Source organism: Mauremys reevesii, linkage group 7, assembly GCF_016161935.1.
Source record: "Mauremys reevesii isolate NIE-2019 linkage group 7, ASM1616193v1, whole genome shotgun sequence".
Taxonomy (NCBI): Eukaryota; Metazoa; Chordata; order Testudines; family Geoemydidae; genus Mauremys; species Mauremys reevesii.
The window spans coordinates 65769949-65783558 of NC_052629.1; the positions used below are offsets into that span (position 1 = coordinate 65769949).

General features: G+C 43.7%; 1 long non-coding RNA gene across 2 annotated transcripts; it reads left to right on the plus strand.

Annotated features, from left to right (window-relative positions):
• The first annotated feature begins 4110 nt into the window (after nucleotides 1-4110).
• On the plus strand, nucleotides 4111-12708 carry LOC120368813. Of its 2 annotated transcripts, none has more exons than XR_005582800.1 (3): nucleotides 4111-4181; nucleotides 6614-6715; nucleotides 9624-12708. It is a non-coding gene; the product is annotated as an uncharacterized LOC120368813 (long non-coding RNA). The 2 variants fall into 2 exon arrangements; XR_005582801.1 differs by lacking the exon at nucleotides 4111-4181 and adding an exon at nucleotides 4198-4435.
• The last annotated feature ends 902 nt before the right edge of the window (nucleotides 12709-13610 follow it).

Below are 13610 nucleotides of genomic sequence, written 5' to 3' on the forward strand. Positions count from 1 at the left end.
CCATTCTCTGAATCTGTTGGAATTCCCTAATTGGGCTGGACAGCTCATAAAAACAGTCTCTCCTGCAATTTCTAGTACTTCCCGGCCTGCTTGGCTTGACATACAGTAACTCCTCACATAAAGTCATCCCGGTTAACGTTGTTTCATTATTACATTGCTGATCAATTAGAGAACATGCTCATTTAAAGTTGCACAATGCTCCCTTATAACGTTGTTTGGCAGCTGACTGCTTTGTTCACCGCTTGCAGAAAGAGCAGCTCATTGGAGCTAGCTGGTGAGGACTTGGAACCAGGGTGGACCAGCAGCCCCACTATCAGCTCCCCACTCTCCGAAATTCCCTGTCCGGCAGCCGCCCAGCAGGCTACCAATTGCCAGCAGTTTTGCTGTCCCTCCCTCCACTGCCATGTGCTGCTTCTGCCCGGGCGGGTGCCAGGATGTTTCGCGCCCTAGGCGAAACTTCCACCTTGCGCCCCCGTCACCCTCCGAGCCCTGTGGCAGCTCTCTGCACAACCCCGCCCTAAGGTGCCCCCCCGCAGCAGGTCCCCCCCTCCGCTCTGAGGCGCCCCTCCGCGGCAGCTCCCCCTGACCCAGGGAGCCGTGCGGCAGCTCCCCGCCCCAGCTCAACTCTGCTCCGCCTCCTCCCCAAGCACGCCATCACTGCTCCACTTCTCCCACCTCCCAGGCTTGCGGCACCCATCAGCTGTTTGGCGACACAAGCCTGGGAGGGAAAGAAGCAGAGCGGGGCAGCATGCTCAGGGGAGGAGGTGGAGCAGAGGTGAGCTGGGGTGGGGAGCGGTTCCCCTGAGTGCCGTGCCCCCCGTTACTTGCTGCAGGCAGCCCTCCCCATGCCCCCCTACCCCAGGTCCCTCCACCTAAATGCCAACCACGACCAGGACGGCCGAAGATCCAGCCGCTGCGGTCACCGCTGAAGGACCCGAAATGCCGCCCCCCAAATGCTAGTGCCCTAGGCGACCACCTAGGTGATCTAAAGGTTTGCACCAGCCCTGGCTCCTGCCTTCTGCCTTAGAGCTACTCCCAGGAGCCTCTGGCTTGCTGAACAGGGGAGGTAAGAGGGGAGCTAATGTCAGGGTGTTCCCCTCCCCCCTGCTCCTGCCCTCCACTTACCCCATCTCCATAGAGCGGGGGTGGGGGACGATGACATGACAGGCTCAGGACAGAGGGGGCTTGCTGACAGCAGCTTCTGTCTCGACTTGGTGATCTACTTAAAAAGGCAATATACTTAGAGTGGGGTCAGTGTGCTTAAAGGGGAAATGCACATCTCTCTCTCTCACGCAGACAGGGTGTGTGTCTCTATCTGCCATGCTGTCTCCCCCACTCCATTCGTGCTGCCTTGTAGAGTGTGAGGCTACATTAACAACAATGTGTTAACCCTTGAGGGCTCAGCCGAGTACTAGTTCATCATTTAGCAATAAGGCATTCCTTGGGAAATATCCCACCCTCTCACTTCACCACCACAACCAAGCATCACAATCATCATCTCTGCGTACAGTATTAAATTGTTTGTTTAAAACTTATACTGTGTGTATATCTATCTATTGATCAATAGATAGATATAGATATAGATATAGATATAGTCTTTTGCCTGATGAAAAAAATTTCCCTGGAACCTACCCACCCCCATTTACATTAATTCTTATGGGGAACTGGGATTCGCTTAACAACATTTCACTTAAAGTTGCCTTTTTTAGGAATATAACTACAACGTTAAGCGAGGAGTTACTGTACTGAGTGATCAGCCTTTCTTGTGGTATGTCTGGTCCCAGTTGTTTCTGAAACCCAAGGAGAGCCGCAAGAATAGAAATGGGGAAACGTGTAGTGAAAGGGAGTGGTTTCTCTCTGAGGTTGACGGAAAGGAACCACCACCACCCTGGTGAGTGGAGCTAGAAAGGCCACATCTTCCTCACTGGAAGCGTGGGCTTGGGACAGGAAATACAAAAGGCAGGCCCTGTAGCTCAGTTGGTCTGGAAGCACTAAGGGAGACAGACATTCCCGACCCGCTGCTGGAGCAAGAACCTGAAGAGGACCTCTGCTGTGCCGAGGACTCGCCAGACCTACCAGAGCTGCTAGACACCCCAGATGCTGAGGAGCTGCTGGTACGGCCACTGGCAGGGGAGATGGAGGATGACCCTGGGATCCAAGTACACACCGAAGGGAGGGGAGAGGATGGCAGGGGAGGGGAGGAAGTAGCCCAGGGACAGCTGACTGCATTACTGCCTGAATCCAGGTCAGCGTGTTGCGGCTACATTCCCTGCTGACCCAGTGGCAGAACACTCCACCACTGTTAGAGTCCTGGGCTGGGACCTGGTGGAGTAGGGTGGGGTTGCATCCCTCCACCCCCTGCTGCCAACCCCACCCCAGGAGGCCTGTATCAGTCTACTGCCCACCAGGGCTAAGACATTAGACCCTAGACTGGTTACTGCTCTGTCCTGCCTGAGGGCCAGAGCCCCAGAGACTGAGTACTGCCCAGCCCAGCTCAGGAGGCTGAGGCACCAGAGACAGCTAATTTCTCCCTTTTCAGATTGCCTTTCTAGGAACAGGACAGTGAGGGGGGCACAGCCTCCCTCCAAGATTGACAGGGGGTGTCCACACACTCTTATATTCAGGAAAGGTTTGGTTTGAATTAGGGTGAAGGCTCAGGATGGGTCTCATTTTATCCAAGCTAGGACCCCATCCTGCTCTTCCCCCTCCAGCTGTTCTGGTAGCTGATTCTCCAGAGATTCTTGCCTTCTCCAGCCCCACCCCTGGTGCTTGGAATAGTCTCCTTCTTCTCATTCCCTATACACTCACCCTCTGCATACACATCCCACCAGGAAACACACATCTCCTGAAACGCCTCAGCGATAACCCAGTAGAGAAGTGTGTTTCCAAAATCCTGCCCTGCTTTGGAGTCAGTAAACTTTCTGGATAGCTAGTCAGTCAGCCAGAGTATACAAGTTAATTAAACTGGGTTTACAATTGCTTTGCATTGCCAGAGCAGTGCAAAGAAACCAGAGGGAATACCTCAGTTTTCCTCTTATCTCCTGCCCTCCAAATTCCCCTGATTCTTATCCCTCCCTCCATTCCCCTGTGCACACTTCCCAAATCCCTTCTTCACTGATATTTTCCTAACCACATACACACTTCCACCTCCCAGCCCCTCCTATTCCCACACAAACACACCCTTAGCTCTCCCATTCTGCCCTCACTGTTGAGTAGATCAAACAATTTTGAAAAGAAATATTTAGGGTGATGGTAATTTTCTCCACTCTTTTACATAACTAAAAGTTCATCCCTCAGCAGAGGCTGGTGCTTTAAAATCCTCTCCTTCAGAGAAACTGAGGAAAAATTTGCTCTCTTTCAAAATGGCTGCCATCATATATCATGCCGGAAGTGACTGAGATCACAGCCACTGTCAGTTAAGGCACCATCTTTAAAAACTGGAACCACCTCCTATTGTTTCCAAAGAGAGTGAAGCCAGCAGCCCGTGGCCCCAGTCCCACTGAGAACAATGGCCAATAGGTGCCCTTCTCAAAATGGCCATCTCTCTGGGCAAGTTTTGAACTCAGTGCCTTTGTGACCATTGGGAAATGGCAGCCATTTTCTAAAAGGGCCAATTCCCCGATGCACTAAAGCAGCCAGAATGCGCTGACTAATTATGATGGATTTACAGCTGCTCTTCAGTCAGTGTGTGAATCTGGCTATTAATGGTCAGTTGATGTAATGGTTTAGAGGGCTGAGTTAGTGAGATTGGTGTTATATAAAGGGGGGCAGGGACAACCCAGTCCCCATGCTCCAGTGTTTCTACTTCAAGGGTACCACTGTGCATCTATCTCTGTTCCCACAGTACTGCCTGGGCTGTAGCATGGAGCCCAGGCAGCAGTGCCCTGGTGCCCAAGCCAGGTTGAGGCCCCAGAACATTCAAAGAGCAGTGACAGTTGGATTGAATAATCTACCAGCCCCTCTTCAGATCACTGAGCCATTACAAGCAATAGACTTGTTCAATGCAAATTAGCTATAGAGGAAAGCTGATGATTGCTTGAGTTACCTCTGATGTCACAATGGCCACACAAATTACCTGAGTCATTAAAATGACCTTTTTTGTAGCCTATACAATCATAGCAATTAGCTACAACAGTTGTTAATTTAACTTAATTACAACCTGATGTCTTCAAATGTAGTCTGTAAGTAAGATTTCAGTGAGTTTGAACTATTCTGGAAAGTTTGGAAAATCTGTTATTCTGTTACTAAGATTATTTGGGACAAAGAGAAGACTGATACATTGGCTTATTGAAAATTGTGATAAATTGTAAGATATCACTTTAAACCCCTTAGATTTTAAATTCCTCATCCTGCTTGCAGACTAGCAGGCTATGTGGTGTCTGGGCCTCGCACTACAGCAGTCAGCTTGCAAAGAGGTAGACCACGTTAAGGTGGGGTGAGTTGTACCTTTCTATGTTTGGGAGCAGCTTGCTTTGTCTCCCTCTGCTTTTGGTTCTTGTGTGTTAAGATTCTGGATTTTAAGAAATAAAATTGTGTTACATTGCAACTTCCCAGAATGAGTATGTTATATTTTTATCTAATTTCTCTGTTTGCATGTCATAAACATAACAAACAATACAGGTCCATTCCAACTAATTTTAACTCATAAACTAATTAATGGATTTACTTGTAAATACTCTGAAAATTCATTTTGTGCTCAAAGAGTCAGTACTGAATATTTGGGGAGGATACACTGTATTTTTCATATGTAACAAGAGGCTGAATCCTGCTTTAAGGGCAAAATTGAACTCAGCCTTAACAATGATGTCATGACCAGCACTTTCATAATAGACTTCTAGCAGATAACATAACTTCCAGTAGTAAAATGTATTGTTTCTTATTTGCCATTTGTCCTGTGTTGGGTAGTTACATAAGTCACCTGATATTGTTCTTGTTCCCTAATTGGCTTGCTTACATAACTATGTTTATTTATTCATTCTAATATATGGTTAGGTAATTCCATAAATCATCCAATCAGGGAAGAAGGACAGTGTCACATGGCTTGGATACCTGATCAACTCTGATCAAACCAGTGGTTTATGACAGTACCTATTCCCTGGGTAGGGACTGGGTCTGGTTTTCACTCAGAGAGTTGTTTAGTTTATCAATGAGTGGAGTAAAAACACCATCCAAACTAATCCCCAAATACTACATATCTGCTCTTAGCACTTCAAAGTGCTGCTCTGCTCTGCTCCCTCACCTGCTCCTAATCTGCACTTGCTTTTTCAGGACTTAGAAAACAAAATTCCCCACACATTTATTCCTTCTGTGCCTCTTCCCACCCATTCCCACTCTTCCCCCCCCCCCCGCCAACCCCTCCCAAACACACCAGGCATGCCCCAAGGCTCCTGCTGAAGGGAGCCAGCCTTGGAGATAAGCGTGGGATCGCTTCACATGGGCACATCCTGGCAGGCTCAGAGGTCGCGTCCTGGGGGAATTCTTACTCCTACTTTGCTTCTGTTCCATTTACAAAACCGAAATCAAAAGAATTTAACCCCCATGAAGGTTCAGTGGGTTCACATATTTTGGCCCATCCTGGTTAATACATGTGTCAATATGATAAACATTCCTCCTTGCATATTATGACTTTTATGGCCAGCATTTCAGCTCCCACTTAGGCACCTAAATGCAATTGTCAGTGCTGAGCACTTTGAAAATCTGACCCTTAATTTCCCTCTTCCTTGCCTCCCTGTGCGACTATTTAGCTGTGTAAAGTATGAAAGACACCACACACAACAGAATCAGACCATTGTGTTGTATTGTCTACATAGCCTATTTCTGAAAACTCAACACGCACGTGCATTTCTGGGGCAATTCTAGTCTTTGTTTCCCATCTCAGGAGCCTGTCATTCAATTGTATTTAGCCTCCACAGTAACTGAAGCTTACCATGAAGAACAAAACACTTTGCCAACCTGAAATCTACTCCCTGCTTATAATTTATCTTACCCTCAACCCCATTAATTTGTAAACTGCATAAACAAACACAGTGCCCGAGATTGGTGGGTAAGATTTCAGCTCACAGAGCTTTTAGAAGTTCATAGAATCCTCTGAAATATGAACTCAGCAAGTTTGAGGTTGTCCAATAGGTTTTTACAACTAACTTTCAAGACATTTTTCAATGGTGAAGTAACAAATAATATCCATTTTGCATTTCCATCCCTGCCATTTCAAAATCCAGCAGCGGACGCACACAAAAAAACCCACGATATGTATCTGTTGTGAAGAATATATAGGTACAATATGTATACACAGATCACACATTATAAATATTCCTGGGTTTGCCTTGCAGCCATATTACCCTGGGATATGATCATTTCAGATTTTACAAGCTGGGCTGGATCATGACTAGTAAGGGACAAGTATGTGCTTCTGGAAGTGTCATCTGTTTGTACGAGATAAAAAAAACATAAGGCCCTGACCTCTTGTAGGCATTAAGGATACATGAACACTTTTCCTAAGAGCCATGATGTAAATGCTAGGTCCTCCCCAAATTCTAACGTATTAATTTTTTATACTCTGTTTCCTTAAATGCTTTATGTTTTAGTTAGACACAGTATTTTTTATTTCCTATAGATAAAGTGCTAGGGCACATCCTTATGCACTGTTGAACAGCTACTGTGGTCCACCCCAGAAGTGGCTGCATTTCAGTGTTGGGTTAAGTAGCCAGAGGTGATGGTAAGTTTGTTGAATTAATATCTGTAAAGTTCTTTGAGATATTCAGATGAAAATTGCTACAGAAGTGTCAATTATTTAGAAATTTAACTAGGGCTGTCAAGAGATTAAAAAATTAATTGCAATTAATTGTGCTATTAAACAATAATTTATTTAAATATTTGTGGATATTTTCTACATTTTCAAATATATTGATTTCAGTTACAACACCGAATACAAAGTGTATAGTGCTCACTTTATATTTATTTTTATTACAAATATTTGTACTGTAAAAAACAAAGGAACTAGTATTTTTCAATTCACCTAATAGAAGTACTGTAGTGCAATTTCTTTATCATGAAAGTTGAACTTACAAATGTAGAATTATGTCCAAAAAAATCTTCATTCAAAAATAAAACAATGTAAAAGTTTAGCGCCTACAAGTCCACTCAGTCCTACTTCTTGTTCAGCCAATCGCGCAGACAAACAAGTTCGTTTACATTTGCAGGAGATAATGCTGCCCGCTTCTTGTTTACAATATCACCTGAAAGTGAGAACAGGAGTTCACATGGCACTGCTATAGCCAGCATTGCAAGATATTTACGTGCCAGATGCGTTAAAGATTCAGATATCCCTTCCTGCTTCAATCACCATTCCAGAGGACATGCATCCATGCTGATGATGGGTTCTGCTGGATAGCAATACAAAGCAGTGTGGACCGATGCATGTTCATTTTCATCATCAGAGTCAGATTCCACCAGCAGAACATTGACTTTATTTTTTGGTGGTTCAGGTTCTGTAGTTTCTTCATCAGAGTGTTGCTCTTTTGAGACTTCTGAATGCATGCTCCACACCTCATCCCTCTCAGATTTTGGAAGGCGCTTCAGATTCTTAAACCTTGGGTCAAGTGCTGTAGCTATCTTTAGAAATCTCACATTGGTACCTTCTTTGTGTTTTGTCAAATCTGCAGTGAAAGTGTTCTTAAAATGAATAACATGTGCTGGGTCATCATCCAAGACTGTTATAACATGAAAGATATGGCAGAATGCAGGTAAAACAGAGCAGGAGACATACAATTCTCCCCCAAGGAAGTCAGTAACAAGTTTCATTAATACATTTTTTTAAGGAGCGTGGAAGCATGTCATCTGGAATGGTGGCTGAAGCATGAAGGGGCATATGAATGTTTAGCATATCTGGCACGTAAATACCTTGCAACACCAGCTACAAAAGTGCTATGCAAATGGCTGTTTTCACTTTCAAGTGACATTGTAAATAAGAAGCGGGCAGCATTGTCTCCCATAAATGTAAACAAACTTGTTTGCCTTAGTGACTGGCTGAAGAAGAAGTAGGACTGAACGGACTTGTAGGCTCTAAAGTTTTACATTGTTAAGTTTTACATTGTTTTGTTTTTGAGTTCAGTTATGTAACAAAAAAAATCTACATTTGTAAATTGCACTTTCACAATAAAGAAATTGCACTAAAGTACTTGTATGAGATGAATTGAAAAATATTATTTCTTTTGATTATCATTTTCACAATGCAAATATTTGTAATAAAAAATAGCATAAAGTGACCACTGTGCAGTTTGTATTCTGTGTTGTAATTGAAATCAATATATTTGAAAAAGTAGAAAAACATCCAAAATTTTTCATACATTTCAATTGGAATTCTATTGTTTAACAGTGCGAATAAACTGCGATTAATTGCGTGAGTCAACAGCCCTAAAAGTAACCGTTTATCATTTCATTAAGTATTGAAGCAGAATACACAGGTGCTGAATACACAAACTTTGGACTCAGGCATCTTCTAGGATATTGCAGATATTATTCTGAAAGCAAATTTTGTTCAAGCTGTCCAGTTCACAGCCAAGTTCTTATTGGTTGCATTTCAAGGTTGGTGTTAACAACACTTATTTCTGAGGATTCTGCATAGGTGGTGTGGTGCAGAGAGATGTATAGTCAGAAAGGCTAGAAGATGGAAGGGAAACTGAAATTTGGGGGTGGGGGAATATTCTAGATTAAAGATATGCAGTGAGGCAAAGTCAGGAATTAACAGAGATTGCACGGCAAGAAGAGAAAAAGCAAAGACAGAGCATGATTTCCGTAAAGTAAACTCAGACATAGACATGAGAGAGGAAAAAGTTCTGTAAATTGACTGAGCATGCCTGCCTGGCTGGTCGGTATTTTGGCCATAATTTAGCAAGGCACTTAAGAGCATGCCTAACTTTAAGCATGTGCATCATCCCATTGAAGTCAATGGAACTAAACACATGCTTAAACTTAGGCACATGCTTAATTACCTAGCTGAATCAGTGCCATAGAATTTATTCCTGGAACCATTATGTTAATGGCTAAACTCCCAGTGACTTCAGTGAGTGCAAGATCAGGCCAACAGCCCGAGTTAAAGCAAATACCAGATACTAAACCAATACCACATTGAATTGTAGCCACAAGTGCTGTTGAAAAGATGCCAGATTAGTAATTAATTAATTAATTATGCTTTTAATTCATGGAATATCAGGGTTGGAAGGGACCTCAGGAGGTCATCTAGTCCAACCCCCTGCTCAAAGCAGGACCAATCCCCAACTAAATCAACTAAATGTTTAGAAAGAAGTGGGGCCATCACTCCTCGCATGGCAAGCAATTCTCTCCCACATGCACATGCATCAGCATGGGAATGGCCACCCGGAACAGACCAATGATTCACGCAGACCAGTATTCTGTTCAGCCCAAGAACCAATGGCACCGTCAGAGGGAGGCTAAAAACCCTTAAAGGCCTTTAAAAACATTAATGTATTAAAACCCCCATGATGCCCCAATGGGGTCTATATTAATGTGATGGGTCAGAATTACGGAGGGAAAGAGATTTTGGTTAAACTGTTGAAAAGTCCCTCTGGATGATCCTAAATTCAGATTTCTCCCTTTCCCTCCAGGCTCTGGATTTAACAGACTTGAGCATTTACCCAGCCCTGCTAGTTCTCAGTGCAAAAGGAAGGGGATTTTAAATACCCCAGAAAGACTTCAGCAAACTAGAGGGAATTCAGAGAAGAAAAACTAGAATGATTGGCAATCTGGAGGGACTGCTTTAAGGGGACCAATTAAGAAAGCTAAGTCTGTATCACTTATTTGACTGATGATGTGCTTACACTAGGCTCACAAACTGTATCTGCTGTTTCACTAGGCTATGACTCGCAGTCCAAAGAATGATTGCAACATCTGAAACAATTTCCAGTGCTTACCAAAAATCCTACACTAACTACAATCTAAATTAAAGAGCAATTATGACCAGAGAGCTGCCCGTAAAATGCAGCTGGATAAATAACTTGTAGTGGATGGCTTATTAGACAAGTTTAACCTCTTTTTCTGTTCACAAATTATCCATGAGCAACTTACAATTTTAAAGATGTATTTGTTATTCCAAATGAATTGTTTACCAGAGGCAGGGGATGGTGATGATGGCCAGGTCCTATTCCATCTGCACACGTGTGCCCTCAGCAGAAATGCCAGCTAAAGATGAATTTAAGAGTTGTTATTGCTGACGACAGTGTGTGAAGCAGAAAGAACACAGCCGGATTCTCAAACACCAACCTCAGCTGGCAGTGCTTGTGCCACTCACATTGAGAGTGGGACTTTGTCCCCCTCGAGTGGCTGGTCCAAATAAGAGGTTAAGAGTCTACTACAGCTAGAAAGCAGAGGAATTACTACTTTAGCTCCTATGGCAGATGACCATCATTTAGTGCAGAAGGTCTCACGTACAAAACCTGTTGATGACTCACATGGGGTCATTATACTGGCAATGAGGAAAAAAATCAAACAAATTTTCTGTGACTTGTAGAGTATGCCGATTTAAACGTCCCCTGGTTCTAGCTGTAATTTGCTAAAGTCAGTGAGACATCTTCTTCCCATGTGGGTTTTTCCCAGCAGGCAGGAGTTTCAACACACAAAGTTTCTTGCTCTTTATTCCATGGGGTGGAGAGTTCCCCTCTGTTCAGCATGTCAGCCAATCTGACATCACACTTAATTGCTGATTCAGTTTCCCCTTCTTGGGCTTCACAATGACTGCACCCAGATTTTTGAAAGTCAAACTCCTCCCCCCTTTCTTTTAGTCTGGTTTATTAAAACAATAACATCACACGTCAAATGTTAACGTAAATCAAAACCAGCATTTCCCCAACTCTACAGTTTCTTCAGCCCCTTGCTGTGCTCAGCCATTCTTATCCAACAACCAGGTCCTGATGTCTTAGTGCTTCCTCAAGCCTCTTCCTTCTGCTTCTGCCCCTCACTGCACGTACCTCTAGCCCGGCTTCTCCATCTGGCTGGTGTGGAGAGGTGCAGCCCCACTACAGGCTAAGAGGGACAAATTCCAGCCTGCATGCACAAGGGGTGAAAAAAGTCACATCCCAAGAGATGATTCATGTCCAGCCAGAGGCACAGGATGTAATAAATGCATAAAATATGGACATTTTGCAGCTGTTTGCTGTACCAATGCCATCAGGGAGTTGACTCATATTACAGACAATCAAGAGCCATTGTTTCTGGGATCTATCACTTGTGATGACATAGAGCATAGAGCCTGCTTGCAAAGGGAAATCAAATAGTCATGGCAAGACCATTGACTTTAAAATTGACTCAGGAGGTAAAGTCACCATAATCTCAGAAGGGATTTACAATCACTCTCAGTCTTTCCCATAGTTAAAGTTACCTGACACAGTTCTGAATTTCTCTGGAGCTATTCGGAACTGCATGGGCCAGTTCACAGAAACAACTTACAGAGACAAAAATATTGCATTTGGAGCTCATGTGATCAAAGAATCAAAGACCAGCAACCTTCTCAGCTGCAGCATGGTAGCCATGATGGGACTAGTAAAAAGGTGGAAGAACTCAATGGAGGATTTGATGATATTGGGCTTTTGAAAGGAGATTGAGTACAAATCAACTTAAGAGACAATGTTGTTCCATACACTGTACAAACATTTCTACCAGAGAGACCGTGAAAGAGACTACCTGCAGATTAATGCAAATTCAGAGGACATCATTATCTGGTCCTCATGAACTATTTTCCCAGGTATATAGAAATAATCCCCTTGAAAGACATAACATGTCACAATATTATCAAGAAACTGAAGTGAACTTTTGCTCACTTTGGTATTCCAGATCAACTAGTGATGGACAACAGACCAAAATTCACTGCAGCAGAATTTTAAGCCATTCTGAAGGAAACATGATTTTGATCATATTACTAGCAGCCCATATTACCCACATCTGAATTGAGAGGCTGAGAGACCTATACAGACAGACAAGAAAATCCAACAGCAGGATGATCCATTCCTTGCTCTTCTGAGTTATAGATCAACACCAATAGTGGCTACTGGATATAGTCCAGCACAACTCCTGATGGGAAGACAACTCAGAACTACTGTTACTATTTTGGAAAAGAATCTGTTTCCAAAGTGACCAGACATGAAGAGAGTAGCCAAATCAGATAAAACGTCTAAAAGAGACTTCACTCAGTAGAACTGCTGGGTCTAGAACCTGGTGACCATATTCTTGTCAAATTGGATGGAGAAAAGGGATTTACAGCTCCAGATGTTGTAAAGAAAAAGAATTCAACACCCAGATCATATGTGATTGAGAGCAACAGTGGAGAGTTAAACAGAAAACATCAACATCTACAGTTTGTTCCTCAGACAGAACAATCAACAGAGCAAACTCTACAAATAGCAAATGAAGAAGAAAAAGATGACTCAAGGATTCTAGATCAACCACAGCCAGTCGTTGCAACTAATGGACAGCCAGATGACCAGGTTGTTACATGCTCAGGTTATCTAATTAGAAAACCAGTATGATTCTGAGATGCTTAAGAGACTGAGCCATACTGAACTTTAAAGACATTGTGATAGTGTAAATTTGATAAATGGAAGGAATGTAGAACTTAAAGGGGCAGATGTAAAGGAATATTAAAGTGAATTATACTATTCAGCCACTAGGTGGTGCTATATGTAACAAACTTTAAGCTAACCTCAGCCATACCTGACAGAGCATTAAAGCATCTTATGGTTAACACATCTGGTGTGTATAAGTGAGTTCTGTAGCCAGGCCATATTCAGCACAGAAGTACATGACTAAGTATATGTTAGATGTAGGGATTTCTTCTTGGATGTGTCCAACAATATTCACAAAACGCCAACACGGTCAGCTCTGAACCTTGTTCCTTTCACAGCTCAGGTGACACTTGGAGCTAGCTCCTCAGCAGGTATAAATTGACTTCAGTGGAGCTATGCCAGTTTTAAACAAGTCAAGGGCCTGGGCCCCAGGCTGTCCTATCTGTCTGCGAACAGGAGCAGCAAACGGGAGTATTGTGAGGGAATTCTCCAGGTGAAGGAGGAGCACTACATGACTCTGGGAGTGAATTTATTGTCTTTTAGTTTGTTTGTCAATGTGTGCTTGGTGTGTGCCTCCTTGCCTGAAGTTTATAGTGTGGTCTGTTTGGGAGGGCTGAGTCCTGATCTTAGCAGTCTGCTTAGGCAAGGCTGAGAGCTTCCTAACGAGGCTCTAACCTGCCATCCCTAATCCCTCTGGGATCCCTTGACAAGGGGGTGGGGCTGACTCAGGGAGAACAGGGGTTTAAAAAGCCAGCTCCTAAGTGATCAGAGGTGCTAGCGACCGGGGAGTTTTGCGAGAGAGCCAGGTACATCTAACAAACATTCTCTAAACATAGGCCAACAAAAGCCCCCCCTCAAAAACAAACAAAACCCCTTCAAGAGTAAAAAGAATGCAGGCAGAGTCCAGCAGCAGGGTGGGGGCTACCCAGTTTATTGCACTGAATGCAGCACGTACGATTACCTGCCATGTGGGCAGGTGGCGTATGTGTGCATTCTCCTGGCCCTCAGAGACTGAGTGCAGGCTCTGGAGACCAGAGT